The sequence below is a fragment of the Pinus tabuliformis genome, chromosome 8, assembly GCF_031772625.1.
Source record: "Pinus tabuliformis cultivar Carrire ecotype Pingquan chromosome 8, CPIR1, whole genome shotgun sequence".
Lineage (NCBI taxonomy): Eukaryota > Viridiplantae > Streptophyta > Pinopsida > Pinales > Pinaceae > Pinus > Pinus tabuliformis.
Window position 1 is genome coordinate 1,773,171,953 of NC_142294.1, and position 18,917 is coordinate 1,773,190,869.

An 18,917-nucleotide genomic window follows, 5' to 3' on the forward strand; every position below is an offset into this window, starting at 1 on the left:
TTTCCTCCTTTTCCATACTTGGAACCTTTTCCATACTAGGGGGGCTGGAGCTTCTGGTTGGCGGCGGTGGGCAGGGGGCCCAACGCTTGGGCTTAGTATGAGCAAAGAGGCCCTTTTTTGCTTTTGCTGACAGCGTTGGGAAAGAGATATGTAGGTGCCCTGTTTGGTGACAATGACGGCATCTGAAGGCAGTGTTCTCGTACTCTATAAACTGGGTCCAGATAGCGTCCTTGATCTTGAGATTGATGTACTCTGGCAGTCCCTTGCTTAAATCAAGCTCCACACATACTCTGGCGTATGTATAGAGACCTTGCCTCTCTCTCTGGTAGTCTCCCATCCAGAAGCGCCCCAGGTCATTGCCTATTTGCCTGTATACTTCTGTACGCCACAGGTGAACTGGGAGATTTGGAAGCCTGATCCATACCGGAGCCTTGGTGATGACTGCTGAAGCTAGGTCAAAGTCGGGAAACCATGGAGTTAGGAAGAGACCCGCTGATCCCATGAACCAAGGGCCTTCGTCTAGGGCATTGTAGCAATGCTCTAGGTCCTCGAACAACACTATGAAATATCCTTTAGCACAGAAATAAACCTTACAACGATCCGTCCAGGTGGCTTTGATCCAGTCATAAAGATCCTGTGAGCGCGGCCAGAACCCATTGAATCTGCAGATGATGGCTCTTTCAGCAAATTTCTGGGTGTCGTCTTCAAGATCAGGGTAGGAGATTTCAACTGATGGGATCTCCTCCAATTTGTCAACCAGAAAGGCCTTGGGTGAAGTCTGTATTGGTGGCTCTGTCTTTTCAGCTTGCTTGCCATGGACTGCATCTTTGTACGAAAAACCTTTAGCTGAGGAAGGCTCTCCCCTAGCTCCTCCTCTAAGACGGAGGGAAAGGATAATAGATGCATCTTTCTCAATACCGTAAAATGAAATAGGTAAGAGGTCCTCCAGATGTTTACCTTGGTAGAGAAGCCGTTGTTCTGCCGAAGGGATTCCCAATTTGATGTCCAATGCATGCTTGAGATTCCACACTGGATCCGCCTGGAAAACCCATTGAAGCATGGTTTTTCCTGAAAGAAGCCTGATTTGAATCTGGAAAGCTGCGGATGATTCTGAAGGCTTTTTTCCCCTACCGTTCTGAGGGGCGGGAAGGCTGATGCCTTGATAGAGATTCGGATCCGGCTTTGGTTTAGTGTGCAGGGGCGGCATACCTCTGTTTAGTGTCGTTCCTTCTTTCCTGGAAACCCTGGTCCATCGCGCCTTCCGAATCTCCCTATCCACTGCTTCGATAGTCGAAAGGGGGCTGCTCCATTGCGCCATGGAAGCAGGGGGACGGGGCCCTGTTTTCCCGGAGCTCGCCGATAAGAGGAAAGCAGACTCTTCTGTGTCTACAACCCCTGCGATCATGGCTTGGAGATCTTGAGGACCTGCCAATGATCTTTGCCCAGGTATCTTCAATCCTTCTGCTTTCGGCGCGATTTGTGACCCAGCGGCGGCCTGGGGCCAGGGACCTTCAAATCTGGGTTTCGAACCATTGAAAATGGCATGGTCTTGTTGCTGATCTGCAGCAGAGAGAAAGCCTCTGTATCGATGCGCCGTTCGCTCCAGCCTTTTCTCACACAGCGCAGTCCAGGAGCCGACGGCGGCCGAGGGCAAGGAGACGGGGGAGCTAGGGTTCGCCATAGCTTCTACATGAGTTAAACATTGTCTAAAAATAGAATTGATAGCACGATGATATAGACTATTTCGAACAATATTGTATTGTTGGGTTTGATACCGAACTTGACGATGATTAGTTCAAATCAATTTTGGAAGAAATCTCTTGGCCTAGATATAAATGATGATATCTTTGTACCATGGATCTAAGGTATTGATTAGAAAGAGAGATTAATATGGAAGAGAATCTTTTTCCATGTTTTGATTTTCAGTACAACGAAAATCACATAATAACTTAGCAAAAACTAACGATTTCTTAGATTTGGATTTCATGAATTTCAAATTGAATTCTTGTAGGATGACTATCCATTTGCAATACTTTCCCCCGAGTAATTGTCTAGTAAGAATGTAAACCATGGGGTTGTAATCATAAATCACAGTAGTTCCGTGCAATAGGATATAGTGAGAAAAACATTGGACAACATGAACAACTACCAAGGCCAATTTCTCCACATTTGCCATATTTTACTTTAGTTTTGGTAAAATTACAACTTAAGTAATATATCACATGTTCTTCATTCGATTCATCTTCCTGAACTCGGACCATACCAATGGTCGCATCATATGCTGCTAAGTATAAAAATTAATCTCGGTGATAGTCAGGAGGATGCAAAAACGATGTATGGGTAAATGCATATTTAAGTGAATAAAAGGATTTTTGAGCCACTTCATCCCACATAAATGGGATGTAATTTTTCAATATTCGAATAAAACCCCTAGTCAACTCGGCATAGTCATGGATAAATCAACATAGAAAGTTGTGTTTCCCTTCAAAATTTAGAGTTGGCATAGATTATAAGGAGGAGGTAAATTTAGGATAGCCTCAACCTTTAATGGGACGTGACAAATGCCTTCCTTTGAAACAAGAAACCCTAGAAACCAACTAGATTGCACATAGAAAACACACTTATGTGGATTCAAACGAATATTGTAATAACGACATCTGATGAAATTTTCTCTCAAATGCATTGGATGGTCCCCTGTCTTAGTGAATGAGCTAGAAAGTCATCCAAATAAGGTTACAAAATATGCTTGATATCTTGAAATGCATAAGACATGGCCCATTGAAAATTTGCACCTGCATTCTTCAAAATGAATGGGAGTTTTCAATAGGAAAAAGTCACCCATGGGAAAATGAATGTGGTTTTATGTTGATCAACTAGGAGTATGTTGATTTGATTCTAGCCAAAAAATCCGTCCATAAATGAGAATATATCATTTCGGGCACATTCATCGAGGATTTGATCGATACAGGTGGTAGGATAATTGTCTTTTGGACAAGCCTTATTAATATCCCTATAGTCGACACATGCTGTAATGGTTCATTGTTTCTTATTAACATAGACGATATTGAATACCCAATTAGTTAAGGGAACTAGGTAGATTAAACCTGCTTTGAGTAGCTTCTCAAGCTTAGATTTAATCACAACAATTTTTCTCTGATGCACCAGACGTAATCATTGTTTGACAGGCTTGGCATCCAGGTAAGTCTTAATTTCATGTATTACAATGCTTGGATCAATTCCTGGAATTTCTTCATAGGTCTAGGAAAAAATGTTGCAGAATTCTTGAAATAGGGTCTTATATGTTTGAATTTCTCTTATTGAACAAGATGTACATACGTGAATATTTTCAACAATTCATGTTTTAACTGATATGTTAATGAAGATTGTCACAGATATATTCCCCGAATTCCTTTCAGATTCATATTGAAATACTAAAATGTGTGATTTTGGACTATTTACTATCTCAGGTGAAAACATATTTAAAAAATCATTCTCAATTTTGTTATGGCTAGATAGAAAAGATGAACGATAATGGTGATCCTTCCATGAAATTTCATATGAAGTCATAATATCCATGATACATTCGTCAGTTAGAATCACATAATCAAAAGGATCAGAGAGTGCAACTGGTTCTAACCAAGGACACTGAGAATAATCTTCATTGACCATATCCACTCGATCAATATCTAAAGATGTTGGGTCAGAAAATGATTGTACTACCTGATAAGCCAATTCAAAAGGGCTCAAAGGAATCTCATTGCCATAAAAGGATAACTCATACTTTAAAGGCCCTATCCATGGATTAGGAGATTTCATAGTGCTTCATGTAATCATGCTTACCTCTGCAAAATTAGAAGAAAAATTCGATGGAGGTATCACAAAGGTTCCCATCAGTGATGAGTTTTTGAGTAAACCAACACCAATATCTTCATAATGAGAATTTGTTTTTATGACAAAAGGTATACTACCTATAGAGTTAAGGTCTTAAGTGTAATAAGACAATTGGTCTACTTTGACAATTTTTCCTTTGTGAGGAAATTGTCTCATTCAGAAAAGTGACAAGACCATTGCTAGCATCAGGTAAGTCCAACTTCGATGAAGAAAAAGGTTATAATCTAGCTGAGAATCTACAACTTCAACTTTGATTGTGATCATTTTTACCTCTAGCTCTATGGGAAAATCATTCAAGATCCCATATGGATAAAACCCTTTTCCATCAAAAGCTTTTAGAGTGGTAGGTGATTGATTAATGGTTGGAGAACCTAAAGTTTTCCAAAAAGCAATCAACATAATGCACGTAGAAGCTCCTTCATCAACGACTGCATGAAATAGTCATCTAGTTTTAACAAAACCTGGAATTTGTATTGCCAGTTGATGAGGGAGTCTCAGGATGTGACTGTCAAGATCAAATATAATTAAGTTAGAATCAGTAGATCCTATAAATGAAAATAAAAACTTTCGCTGTGTCGGGCATGTTTGCAACACTTCTAGAGCTGACAATATGAAACGATACATAAACAGGTCTTCAACAATGTTGTAATTTTGTGCAGCTCTAGCATGCAAGTTGAAAGATGGTTTCTAAAGCACACATTTTGGGGATGGTCAGATCATCATGTCACGATTTGGCTTCTCAATCTGCAATGGATCAGGAAGAGAAGGAGGAATTGAATTGGAAGGTTCACCAGACTAACTAGCCTCATTTCCATTTTCGATAGGATGCTTGGACTCATAATCTTTGGAACTAGTAGCTACCAGAACTTCTTTTAAAGAAATGATTAGGATATATTGTGATGTGGAAGAGGAAGATGTGTTATGGGAAACCGGTTTGTTGTCTTGAGAAGGAAATGGATTATTCAAAACAACAGGAGTTGGAGAACCTTTAATGAATCTTGAAACCTCTACACGATGTGGGCATTCATTCGTATAATGATCTTCATTGAAAATAAGGCAAGGATAGTGGGGTTTTCATTTTTCGTTAGTAGATTCATCTTTAATTGGTTTCTGTTTTGGAGTAAAATTTTGTTTCGGCTTACCTTTCCCCTTTTTTTTACCTTCGATTACTTTTTTCTTTCCATTAGATGATTCTTTGGCATTAACCTCAGAAATAATTTCAGGAGGAATACTTTCAGATGGTGTATCTTGTATGGCCAAAATCTAAGTATTTTTTGAATTCTTCTTTTTCCCTTTTGACCATTGGTTGACAAAACCTATAATTCCATCAGCGACATTAGATTCTGATCTTATACGGGTCCACCCATAAGGTGAGGTGAATTTGGGATTTTTCATACAAAGTGCCATATTGAGTGTAGATTAAGTCTAAGTACTAAGCATGAGAAATTACTTTCTCTTCTGTGATGAAACCTCCCTTGGCAACAGCTTTTGTGATAATAGGAATAAGTGAATTTATAAACAACTCAACTAAAATTTCATTTGGAATTAAAACTTTGACTAAATGACGTCTATGTCTCCATTCATGGATATGATTAGAGATGTGAGTCGACTTCGATTGTTTTAAATAATTCAATAGTTTGGTACCACTATCATAATGGATTGGTAGCTAAAAGTGGGTTAAAAATTATGTTTTGAGGGAGTTAAAGTTATGGAAAGAGGCATGAGGTAGCACAATGTACCATTTAGCTTCCGAACTAGTTAAAATTTGTTAGAAAAGGCATAGATAGATAGAATCATCAATCAAATAATTCAATGCACACCAAAGATGATATGTAATCACGTGATTGGATGGATCCTCTCCTAATTTACCTTCAAATTTGGGTATGTCACTTGGTAATTTGGTAGGAATCATGAACAAAAAAGGATAATCATAAACAAGATTGTTAGTTAACCGGGATAAATTTGGTAGATCTAACATTACAAGAAATGGTAGCTACTGGATAGGGTCTTGCATTAACGTATGATAACCTTGTGGGTTAATACCAACCCCTAGAGGCGGATATCCAGGATATCTTGGAATAACCTGAGAAGTTTAAATTGGAATTTCACTAGAGTGTCTAGCATGAATCATACAGGGTTGAGGTTTAACAGGGACTTGATAAGTATGACTGGGGTATGGTTGACTCTATAGAGGTTGATCTATACCCATTTGACCTAAGTAATATTCCCCCTGACTAAGTTTCACTTGTAAAGGTTGACCTTGAACAAATTGAATTTCAATACGCTGGCTTTGAAATAATTGACTTTGAAAAGGTGGGTTTTGGAAAGTTTGGCCTTGAAAAGGAAGACTTTGAAAAGCTTGTCCTTGAAAAGGTGGGACCTAGTCATCTTGACCTTGAAAAGTTATTTGCATTGTTCTGATGATAGGTTTCCCAATAAGAATTTGTGGTATAGACTGAACTATAGGAATAGTTTGATAAGAAAGAGCTTGAGGGGCTGCCTGAGTAGTCTGAGGAATATATATTTGAGGGGTTGCTAGAATGGTCTCTTGTGATACTCCTCGAATAGGTGGTTGGGAAGAAACTGGAATTGATTGTGTAATAGTTGTTTGAATAGGGGACTATTGTGAACTCTGAAAAGATCATTGAATCAATTGTTGAATAGGTGTTTGAGGAATCCCTTGGATAGGTTTTTGGACATGTATCGCAGTACCTGGAATAGGTATTGGAGGAATAGTTTATCTAATAGAGTGAATAGGTTGATAAAGCGGAACTTGTCGAGCACCTTGACCATATTGTTGATTAAAAGCAAGATTCCAAATTATGTTCATCCCAAGATAAGGAGTACCATATAAAGGTTGATTTATAATAGTTTGACCTAGGCCTGAGGTATTTCACCATAGGTACCAATAAAATTTTGACCCCCAACAACAAGTTGTCCTCTAGGTGGAGGATAAGGTGGTTGCCCCTGAGGCTAGTAATAAATGCTAGTTGAGATTACTTGAGGGTCAGTTGAGTTACCAGAAACCATGTGAATTTTTTGTTTTGACGCTGTAAGCACTTCAAGCATGAAATTTATGCTCTAAACAATAAACGTAGATAAACCAGATGACCAAGTAGAAGGTTGGGGAGAAGAGGAGGCTCTTGAAAACGTCCCAGTAAGTGACTGGTACCCAGGAGGAACTGATGGACCACCAAACAATAGTGATTCTAGGTAGATTGTAAACATGGATGAATCAATGGGTTGGATCCCAACCAGAATTTCTAGCATAGTTACTTCTGGTGAATAAAAAGGAATGCGTGGCAGTGAAAAATTCTAACCTAAAAAAATCAAAGTTGTAGAATACTAAGGGTTAGGTCAGAAAGGAGAGCAAGGAACTCTTGGGTCAAAAATTTAGCACCGAAAAATGGAGAACAAGGTGTCTCTGTTTCTTCAGTAGTGCCTTCAATACAAATTAAACCAGGAGGTAATTCAATGATTACTATCAACTTTCCTCGAGGTGAAGGTGGCTCAGGAGTACGAGCTGTAACTGAAGGTGATTCACATTGAGAAAGTTCAGACTCAAGCTCTTCTAATTTTGGTTCGGTAAGTTCAATGTCTGGGACTTCACTAGTGACATATTTCGTATGAAATACCTTGGTAACTTCTGGGTCATAGTGAACTAAGCTAGATTCTACTTCCTATTTTGGACTAAGTTCGGTTTCTACTATCTCAGATTGTAAAATTTTGATGTTTTAGGTTCGTTTGAGGCTTTTGATTGATTCAAAATTAAACAGGGACACAACAAACTACAAATATAACCATAAATACAAAGATGTAGTAGAAATAAAAATTCATTTCATTAATATCAAGATACTGAAATATGCTTTCAAATGGAAAGAAAATAAACTAGCTCGGGCAATGGTAGCTTATCTCTAAGAAGACATGTGGTGGATACATTCCTCTAAACCATGTCACAATGAGGCTCAAAGGCCTATTTATTGTTGAAAAAAAAAGGAAAATCGTAACCATAGGATATGGAATGAGAAGAGTTTGTGGGCCCCGTTGGAGTTAGTTGGGTAGCCAACTTCCGATGGTCATAACTTGGTCACATTATCTCTATTTGGCATGTATGATACCTTGTTGGAAATTTATGTCAAATTAATACGAGATTTGTGACATTCCTAGAACTATGGGCTTGTTGTGAACCTCAAAAAATTCCATTTAAGGGGTCAAAAACGCTCCCGAAGTTCAAGACATGAAAAATTGCTAAAATTAGTAAATGTTAAAATAAACAAGGAAATAGATGAAATTGACTATAGATCTAGGTGGAATAGGTAGTTGGCCACCAATATCCACCTGGATCAGTCCTCCCCTTAGGAGGCAATGGTCCCCATTGTGTACAGATCCTCCGTGAGGTGATGATACTTCTGTTGGCATGCTTTGAAAAATCAATATAGTTGGATCCTATGTTGGCGAGTGTTATTGATATACATGTCCATGAGTTGATCATTTGTGGAGTGTTCCATGTAGTCCAGGTTTACCTCTGTTTGTGCGAGTTGTTCTGCAATGTCGGATGTGTCCAACAATGGTGGAAAGTATGTAGACATAGGGGAGGCTTTCACCCCATGTGCATGGATGCTTTGAGCTGTAGATGTGCAGAATGTGTATAATCATCCTATTAACGACCTCAGTTTGGCCATCAGTTTGGGGGTGGAACATCATGGAATTAGTAAGTTTGGTATCCAATAATGACCAAAGAATTGATCAAAATGCATATAGGAATCCGCTATCTCGATATGAGATAATAGACTATGGGATCCCAATGTGTACCCACACTCGCTCAAACAAGAGTTTAGCAGTGGCCTCTACTGTGATACTCTTCTTGCAGGCTTCCATGATGACCATCTTAGAGAATCTATTGGAGACCGTGAAAACATAGTTGTTTCTGTGCTTAGTAGAAGGAGGGCCCGACATGTAATCCATGGAGATGGATTCCCAATGTTGACTAGGAGTTGGTAGAGGAGTATATAAGCCTTGCTTCTTTATGGTTGGTTTGGAAATGGTGCATGCAGTGCAAGATCTGATGTGCTTCCCAACATCCTGATGAAGTTTCGGCCAGTAAAAATATTTTTGCAATACTACCACTATTTTCTCTACTCCAAAATGTCCATTAACCCGACTATAGTGCACTTCCAAAATCAGCTTGGCATGCCCTCTTGAAGGAACACATATGTGTCCCAAGTGGCATAACAGTGCATCATGGAGGTGAAAATTTAGAACTTTCTTCCATTCTAGGAGTGTTTGGTATGTGCTACCAAATTCTAGATCACTCTTGTAAATATGTTGCCACCCCGAAGTCTCGTGCCCACAATAGTCGAGCACAGTGATCAGTGCCATGACTGGTGGTCGGTTGACACAATTTACAACATTATTGGGCTTCCCTTCTTATACTTAATGTTCAAGTGGAAAGTTTTCAGGTATGTGGACCATTTCCGATGGCAATCTTTCTGCAGCTTCCCTTGGGTATGTATGAACTATAGGGTTAAGTGGTCTATGTGGATGATTGTTTCCTTCCCCAGAATGTAATGCTTCCATTAACGGGAGACCTGCACAATAGAATAACTTTCTTTGTCATAAGCAGGATACTTTTGGACTATGTCTGAAATTGTCTCACTGTGGTAAGCCACTAGATGCCCCTATTGAGTAAGAACTACACCAATATCATAGTCAGAAGCATTTGTCTCAATATCAAATGGTTGATGTAGGTCTGGTCATGTGAGAATTGGTGTAGAGTAGACACAATGCTTCAACTCAAAAAATTCCTTTTGTTGGGTTTTAGACCAATTTGTTTTGCTTTTGCTCCACCCTGGATGACTTGACTTAAAGGCCAAGTGATATGAGAGAACCCCAACATGAACCTGTCATAGAAATTGGCAAGACCCATAAAGATACAAAACTCTATTAGAGTGGCTGGGGCTAAACAATCTCAATTGGCTTATATATTGGCTAGGTCCATATGAACACCCTGCTCATCAATGATGTACCCCAATTATCTAACTTGGGTCATGAAAAAGTGCATTTCTCGAAATTGGCACACAACTTGTGTTGTTGCAGTGTTTGAAGGACCTATCAAATATGGTGGAGGTGCTCTTCCGAACTTTGGATGAAGATCAAGATGTCATATAAATACATTGCCATGAATGCATTGGTGAAGGGTCGCAATATGTCATCCATCAATCTCATGAAGTTTTCGAGGGCATTCATCAACCCAAAAGGCATGATCAACCATTCGAAAAGGCCCTCCTTGGATTTGAGGGAAATATTCCACACATCGGAGGGTTTGATAGGTACCTGGTGATAACCAAACTTCAAGTAAATCTTGCTGAAATATTTGGCCCCCTTGAGCTGGTCTAGAAGTTCATCAATCCATGGGATTGGGTACCTATTCCAGACAGTGATCTTGTTCAACACCCAATAGTCAATACAGAGTTTCCACCTCTGATCCTTCTTCTATACCAATATAATCAAACTCCCACAGGGTGATAAGCTTGGTCTGGCGTTCCCTTTCTACAACAACCCTTGAATCTACCTCTTGATCTCATCATTCTCTAGAACAAAGATTCGATAGATTGGTCCATTGGTTAGCAACATCTCAGGGTTAGATAGATGGAGCGCTTGACCTAACAATGTAGAGGTACCCTTGTAGGTAGGATGAAAATGTCCAAATATTCCTCCATAACCTTTTCCATCTATTGTTGCTGTGTAGAGGAGCCCCATCTGGAAGTTGTGGCCACAACCTTCTTGTTTCCCTAAAGGCGAATCATAAGGAAAACAAATTTCTTGTTCTGGGAAATAATCTTACTGCATTTCTTTGTAGTGATCAAAGAGATGGTGGTAGGCAGAGCTACCTCCGATATCATATACAAATTATTGCCCAAAGTAATAATCACTAAGCGAGATCTAGACTGATATACAACATTATGCTTCCACAAGTATGGTTATCTTAATAATACATCACAAATTTGAAAAGGAGAAACATCACACAATACCTCATTCCTGAAGGGCTTGATGCTATAGGGAAGGAGACACTTCTGGCTGATACGAAGATCTCGTCCTTTGTGAAGCCACCATATTGTGTACTGCTGAGGATGTGCTATCATAGGTAGGCCCAACCGCTTCATGACCTCTCCTAAAATGAGGTTATTTTGGCTCCTATTGTCGACATTGAACTGCAGCGGAGAAACCTTCATGCACATTTGTGAGTGGAAGAGGTGTCCCCCCTTCTGTGGATCTTCAGGCTCATTCTTCTGGATCTTGTTGGTGGCCATGATGGCACTGGGCTCCATTTCAATGATATACTTCCCATTTTCATTCCCTTTGTTGGGTTCTAACTCAGAGTTAGAACATGCGTCTGATTCAGAATCCTTCATCTCAACCACCAGTGGCTAATTGGCTTGACACTCACTTCTGTTGTGAGTGGAGCTCCTATGGAACTCACACCATTTCCCCATGTCCTTCTTGTCTTCATGGTGTTGGTTTTTTCTTGCGAATTTGGTGAGTTGTCTTGGATCACCTTAACTTTGCTTTGGCCTTTGCTCTGTGATTTGGGGGCGCCTTTTCCTTGCTTTAGATTCACAGATCCAAAGCCTTGCTTATTCTGTTTAAACTTCTGCTCAATCTTAACAGCATATCAATATGCCATGACAAGTGAGGAGATGTCCAAGAACTCCATCTCATCCCTGATGTACTTGTGCATATATCTGTGCTACTTGAGTACCAAATCCCACTCAGGATTTCATGTAGAGGGTATGGAAAACATTTGTGAACTATGACACATCTTGGTCGCTTCCCTATCGTATCGTGGTCCACTTTATGTATTTATCTTCATAGCTCCTGACAGGGTAATATTATTCCTTGATGGTATCTCGGAAGGATCCCAAGTGGGTGCATCTAAAAATAGTGAGGATTTCCTCTCATCCTTTTGTTCATAGTAGGTTTCCCACCAGTGCTTGACATGTGGGGAAACTTTCAGAATTGAAAACATAATCTTTTGCCGATTGGAATAGTCATGAATTGGAAAATATCCTTCCAAAAGATTCAACCATTTATCAATGGCGTCTGCACCTATCGAGCCCTCAAATATGGGAGTATCTAAGTTAACTTGTACCTTAAAAGGAGTGGCACCTCAAGAGTGTTTGTTGGATGAAGATGCGTCCCCTATGGGTAGCCGTCGAAGGATATGGGAAAATTTATCTATCATCACATTCCTTTGTCGCTTGAGAGCTTCCTCCAAAAATATTTTGAAAGGATCTCCTGCCCCCTCATCTTTCTTTTCTTCTACCATGGGAGGCCATTGGGATTTGCAAGGCTAGTCTTCCAAAGGTTAACCCAGTTCAAGCCCTAACTCCTTTTACCATCACCTCATTGGGGACATGCAAAGAAAAATAGAGAAAGAGCAGACCACTCTGATACCACTGATCCAAACTTAAATAGGAACACAACAAATTATAGATTTAACCATAAATATAGAGATGCAGCAAAAATAACACTTCGTTTCATTAATATCAAAATACTGAAATATGCTTATAAACAGAATGGAAATAAACTAGCTCAGGCAACGGTAGCTGATCTATGAGAAGAGATGTGGTGGCTACATGCCTCTGAACTATGTTACAATGAGGCTCAAGGTCCTATTTATTGTTTAATAACAAGGCGAAACCCTAAAAACCTAAAACCTATCTCCAGGAGATGGAACACCAAGGGTTTGTGGGCCCCATTGGCGTTAATTGGGCAGCGAACTTCCCGAGGTCATGACTTGGTCATATTATCTCCGTTCGACATGTAGGATACCTTTTGTAAAGTTCTCTTTGAGTACTACAAGATTTGCGTCAAACCTTACCTTTGGCTATGGGCCTGCTGCAAACCCCAAAAAAACATCGCAACTACTCCAGAAGTTCAAAACCCAAAAAACAACTAAAAATAGTAAATGTTGAAATAAATAAGGAAACAAATGAAATTGACTAGAGGTATAGATGGAACAGGTGGGTGGCCACTGATATCCACCTAAATCATTGATCCTGTCAATTTTGACTTTTCCATTTTTATCTTTTCCAACTGAGTTAGTGTGTATTCAAGAGGTTGACCTCACATTCTATGTGATTGTCTTGGTTATTCAGCCAGGATTAAAATTTATCACAAAATTAAAAAATATTCACAATTCAATCCTAAAGTCTCTAAAACATAAAAACAAACAACTAAAACAAGCTAAAAAATCTAAGGATTCAAATCGTGCAAACAAGTTTTTCACAATAAAATCACTAGTTGGTAATGAAATCCATTGACACAAAAATTAAAGTGAAAAGTGGATATAGATATGAGTGAGTGCAACTAGTTACACTGAAAAATTGCTTAATGAAATGATATGGTGAAAGTAACTTCATTTATTCCATCTCGAGCAAAGATTACTCTCCAAAAAGTCCAAGTGAGTCTAGTCAACATTTGTTCTAGGTACAGGAGGACCTTCCCTCTGTCGTCACCTCAGGTAATAGCCCTAGGTTTATGGTCACTAAGGTTACCAATTACAAAAATTCTACCTAGGGGGGAAGTCGTATATCAAACGTACATGCAAGGGAAGAGTAACAAAGCTCAATCCCCTTGAAAGCTCCTTAACATGGTTAATTGGAGGTTTACTTTCAAGTTACCCCAAGTACCTTTTTACACCATTGTAATACGTGTAAACCACTGTACCATAGCTAATGAAGTGGGTATGATCACAACACCAGGTTTGATATGATCTCCTGCTTGACTCCTTTGTAATTGGAGCTTCCTAGAGAAAAACTGAAACAAGTGGATTTATCTCCTTATCGCAAGATTCTATTGTTTTTCTGCAGCTCTGGAAAGTTTACTTTCCTATTACAAAGCGCTACACTTAATCTATTGTAGGTGGAAAAGAGACCTAAGAATAAAAATTTCTAAATTGATTTTCATTAGCATTGATTTTAATAGTTGTTGTTATGCAAAGGTAATGGATGCGACACTTCATGAAATTATGACTTGACACAATCCTAATGCAATAAAAAATGATGATATGGTATTTTTGTTTCAATGAAAATATATCTAAGGTAGGGAAAGAGTCTTTCACTTTTTCAAATTGAAATACAAACAAAAACTCAAAACCCCACTATAACATTTTCCTTAAAATGCAAATAACCAGTTTCAAATCACCCGAATATTGAAAACAATTTCAAATCTTCACTTTGCCAAAAAAATTCTCTTTTCATACAAGAACTCAAAAATTCAAACAATGCAACAAGAATCTAATGATGACAAAAAATGATTTTTTTCCTAAATGAATGCTACAAATTTTCTTGCAGTAACTAATTCAGTTCATTAACACTTCTAGCAAATAGATGAAAAATGCTTTTTCATTCCAAAACCAGCATACGAAGTACTTTTATAAACCAAACCTAAAATTGTAAATCATTCACTATGACATTAAAAATAAACTTTTGCAAAAGAGAAATCTACATCTAAAACTTGATTTAATTGACAGAAGAAATATAGATAGTCAATTCAACAGGACTGACAAATATCTCTCTTGATAGGTCAACCATTCATAAGGCAAGACTCAACCCTAATTTACAAAACAAGACCAATCACAAACAAAAACTAAAATAACATCTATTCAGGCTAACAAACACTCATAGGAGGTTCTAATAGGTATAAAACAATAGGAAAAAGTTAAAAAAAAAAAAAGGATTTGAGGAGGAAACAAGTAAGCTTTTCAAAATTTCTAGGCATGTGCGCATGATCTAGAATAATCTACTGTGCATGTGCTTTGTTTCTAAGGGATTAGTGTGCAAAAGTGTGCATTGTACCTAAATTAAAAGTGGGCAAAGCGAGGAAATTCAAGAAAAATAAAAAATAAACCAAATCCATCCCAAAATCCAAATTTGGAAACTTTCTAGACACTCAAATATGGCTTGTGCAGTAGGTTGAAAATATCAAGCAAGGAAAAAGACAAAGATTGAAATGATTCACCAATGGAGTCACCAATTTTTTGTGTGGAAAAATCCCTCTTTCGGAGAAGAGTTATCTCCCTAGACTTCAAAGAACTCTAGGAGAAAACACACAGTAATTTCTACCTTTCTCTAAGTTCTGATCCTTTGAAATAAAATAGAATGAAGGAGGTCTCTTACTAGTTTGGTGAATTGATTGAAGAAGTCCCTCAAATATTTAGATCACTCACTCTTTGATGCTCCAAATTTCTTCTCATCACTCCCAATAACCTCTATGCAATGTCCTCAAAGAGATATGCAAAAACAGAGACAAACAAGAGATCAAAGCATATAACATATAATCAAAGATATAATGAACTTATTAACTAATTATACATGTAAAATAATCAATTACACAACCGAAACTCATGTAGGTGATCAAGGAATCCTACAAATCAAATCAATAGACATGTAATTGAGAAAGAACAATTGCTTATATTCATAAAACTAGAGAAAAGCCTTGCAACCATGTAGCCTTGACGTAACAAGCTCTTCCTTCAATCTCCAACCCTCTCCCTTGCAAGCCTAATCCTTCCAACCTAATCTAAACAACATAAACCTACTTCCAACAGTCCTCTCTCAATACTCAGACCTATAATAGCTTTATAGGCCAAGGAAAAGAAGTTATGGATCCATTCCCCAAGGGATAAGATCTACTATCAGTGGGATAGAGATTCCACAAAGGAAGGGGAATTACTCCATGATGGAAGGGATCAACCCTAAATAGGCACTCATTCGAAGCTTTTTGGTTAGGATAGATGATACCAAAAATGCTTCTAGACTTTGCTTTTTATTTTTACGTACTTCAAGTCATGTTCGCAGGTCACAGTGGAAGATAATGCATACTTATCCACAGATAATAATGGTCTTCCTATGAATGCATGGGAATTAGCTAGAAAATAGTGAACATAGCCAGAATTAAGGTTTTGTACCATCATATCTAGAAATCCACTTTCTCAATGATAATTTAGATCCATACTTTGTAGGGGAATGTTCTTAGGACACATTTTCTTATAGAGAAAGATGCAAACTAGTGATTATTTGATTGATGTGACAAAATGACATGTAACACACTTAGGATAATATAAGGCTCATCAATTAGTCCAATAATTTTGTCTCACACTCTAGAGTATATTGTATGAATACCAATACATGGCATAAATGTGAGTTCTCAACCTCAACTAAATACATCAAAATTTTGCCAATACAGAATCAACATTAGAGTCACAACATAACAACATCAATATGGCATAATACCGAGTCTTCAACAAAACTATCAATAATTACAAACAACTCAAGGATAGTAAAAATTCTCTCATTGGAAACACTTCACTTAGGCAACTAGCATGCTCTCATCATCAATAGCATATACTCTATCATTTTATATATTGCAACAACATATAAACTCACTTTCTCTCTTTGTGCAAAGAAAAATGTGGCACTAACTAGAACTCTTCATAAATTCTATAGGTGATTGGTCTCTTTAAGAAAGGACCACAACATTATAAAACTCACTTTAATATTGTTTCCTCACAAACAATGAATGCAACCTTAGTTTTAATGTATACACTAGTTTAGAAATGATCAGATGTGCGCGTCACCTCTGATATATCCTCCATATGCAACAATATTATATGAAATTCACTTTATAGTCATCAAACTACGCTAACAAGACTTGGAAATCCATGATCTGAGCATTCTTCCATTCACACATGCATAATGGATATGTGGTATATCTCTACCAAAATAGCTTTGCTACGGGTACCATGTGCTCTACCAAATTCACAATAACTAACCTCCAAAATTCTGCCATCGAACTATGACTCTTAACAACAAGCACCTACAATAACACATTATCAACATACAAACCCTCAAACACACTTTCAAATAAATTTATCAACCCATATATACCAATTTATGTTCCCAAGAGTACCAGGGATTAGAACTTCTATTATTTTGGCTCTAGCCACAATCATCGAGAACATTTAAATCCATTTATTTGTGTCCATGAAGAAATCAACTAATGGATATTAATTAAGCATTACCAAGTTAGAGTCCCTTATTACTTCATTTCTAATATTGTAGGCATTAGACTCCATAACTCCTAGAAATGTATTTTTGTAACATTCCAAACTAAGAACATATTTATTGCCATTGATATTCCTGATCCACAATGACTTGTCTACGTGTTCCAAGTTTTTAACCTCGTATACAACATCAATTACTATATTTATGATTAGATTATTCTTTAAAGTGAAGCATGTAGGCATGGAATAATCAGATAAAGATTGGCCGATGGAGATAATATAATTTGAAGGCATAACATTTTGTACTCCATAGCCTACAAAACCTAGATCCAAGGAGAGAATTAAAATTAGATGTAAAGAAGTTAGCACCTAGACAAGTCTCCCAATGTATTTCATAGAAATACCATAAAAACTATCCAGCTCTTCTTTCAAACGAGCATTTTCTAGATGTAGGAATTCCTTTTCTTCAAATGAACTTTCTTCAGTAGGAGGTCCTCCATAATTTGAACAAAGTACATATTTGAGGGCCTCTCTAATGGCTATGTTCTCACCTCTTGTTCTCTCATTATTATTTGCATGTTTTCCTAGAGTCTTCGTTTAGGTTCAATGATTTTGATACCAAAAAATAATGTGCCAGGGTTCCACACCTAGTTCTCTTCTAAGCTAAAGTATTTATTTTTCATTAGGATGCGGGTTCTTTTTTAGAAATGCTTCCAATTCTTGAATTTAGCGCACAATGTTCCTATTATAATTCTTCCTTGTTGGAATTTGCTAATAAAAAACATCTTTGATCTTATCCTTATCCTTTCGTATTCACTCCTAAAAGTATTTTTCTCTCAATTCTCTCATTTATTCTTCCATTAGACACTCAATATCTCTTAGCAATAATGTGCCAGGGTTCCACACCTAGTTCTGTTATGAGCTAAAGTATTTATTTTTCATTAGGATGTGGGTTCTTTTTTAGAAATTCTTCCAATTCTTAAATTTGGCGCACAATGTTCCTATTATAATTCTTCCTTGTTGGAATTTGCTAATAAAAAACATCTTTGATCTTATCCTTATCCTTTCGTATTCACTCCTAGAAGTATTTTTCTCTCAATTCTCTCATTTGTTCTTCCATTAGACACTCAATATCTCTTAGCAATAATACTCATTTCATCCTGACACTTCTAGTCATCAAAAACCCTATATTCGTCTATAGACACAAAAAAGTATAATGATGAATACAAACACCATTCAATTTGTGTTACTTGTTCGTTGCTTGAGATTATCTTATCCAATGTAAGAGATAAGCCATTCAAGTATTTATCCACAACTACGACAGCAGGGTGAAGTGTTTGGTCCCTCTTTCTTCCCATAATTTTTGTTCACCAACACCAACACATTAACTCTACCAATGAAGCATACAAACCTACTTCACACCTCTAGAGACCGAATCATGACTAGATAAAATGTTGAGACCAAATGAACTCATTAAATTTGACTAGATCATCCACATTAAACATGATGTATTTATGAACAATACTAGATCCACCGTTGTAAACTAATTAATGCACTCAACTTCAATCTGGAGGATTGATTCCACACAAGCATTATACAACATTCAAGTCACTCAAACTGTTTCCATACCTTGGTAATATTCGATTGTTATTCTCATGGGATTTTACTTTCTGCACCTCTTGGATGACCAAATCAACAAAGATGTTATAAACTTAATCAAACTTCTCAATCTCAACAACTTCATATTCAAATGGCTAAGAAATGCACACTATCACCAAAATTGAAATTGATCCATTAACACATATTTCATTAAATTTAAAATTAAACAATGGATCTAGAATTTCAAAATAACCAAAAAACTCAATTCTAGTGATGTCCTTGTAATAAAATATTTCCAATTTTAATGAAATATGTGTTCATGGATAAAAATACTCAACACCCATCATATCAATAACCAAAT

At 37.5% G+C, this 18,917-nt stretch overlaps 1 pseudogene; it reads right to left on the reverse strand.

The window, feature by feature from the left end:
- Positions 1-1,452: 1,452 nt before the first annotated feature.
- The window catches only part of LOC149243259 (PI-PLC X domain-containing protein At5g67130-like), a 68,228-nt pseudogene continuing 50,763 nt past the window's right edge, over positions 1,453-18,917 (reverse strand).